This window comes from Aphanomyces invadans (assembly GCF_000520115.1).
Source record: "Aphanomyces invadans strain NJM9701 unplaced genomic scaffold supercont1.53, whole genome shotgun sequence".
NCBI lineage: Eukaryota > Oomycota > Saprolegniomycetes > Saprolegniales > Verrucalvaceae > Aphanomyces > Aphanomyces invadans.
In genome coordinates, this window is record NW_008580198.1 from 193,709 (window position 1) to 193,970 (window position 262).

Consider the following 262-nt stretch of genomic DNA (forward strand, 5'->3'; position numbering starts at 1 on the left):
CGCGAAGAACGCGCCAAGGATTGTGTGATATACCGCAACTGCAAGTTCAAGTGTTGCAGTATACATTGACTACTCTATTGACCGCCTTGTTAACTATAAATATAATGCCTGCACGCACAATACCAGTAGTAGCAATACAAGTAGAACAATGATTTGAACACAGTACATACTGTATCTGTGCAGTACAAAATTCTCAATTTACTGATCAACAATGTCTACTGTGTCAAGATACTCTTCAAGTGTTGGTGGCAGCAGATCGAAG